Source organism: Phalaenopsis equestris, unplaced genomic scaffold (genome assembly GCF_001263595.1).
Source record: "Phalaenopsis equestris unplaced genomic scaffold, ASM126359v1 Scaffold000008, whole genome shotgun sequence".
Taxonomy (NCBI): Eukaryota; Viridiplantae; Streptophyta; class Magnoliopsida; order Asparagales; family Orchidaceae; genus Phalaenopsis; species Phalaenopsis equestris.
Genome location: NW_018164450.1, coordinates 27908 through 28269, shown reverse-complemented (window position 1 = coordinate 28269; position 362 = coordinate 27908).

Below are 362 nucleotides of genomic sequence, written 5' to 3'. Positions count from 1 at the left end.
TACAAATTTACAAGGTCCAAATTTACGCATACAATTTGAAATCAGTACACAATAATATAATTAACTAAATATAAAAATAAGTTGCAATTCAAGTAAAAATTTTCTAACATTCTTAATTTGTTTGTTACCCTATTTGTGATTCTTGTTACTTACTCCCCGAACTCACTCACTCCTCGGCAACGGCGCTAAAAACTTGACCATGACTTATATATGCTTAAAAAATATAAGATAAATATGGATGTAATAAATATTTAATAACTGTAAAGTCACACTTATCAACGCAAGTATACGTATCGCTCAAGTAATATAGGGCTCTAATGGAGTCCTAGATATCGATCGCACAGGGAGTAAGTTTAGAACTA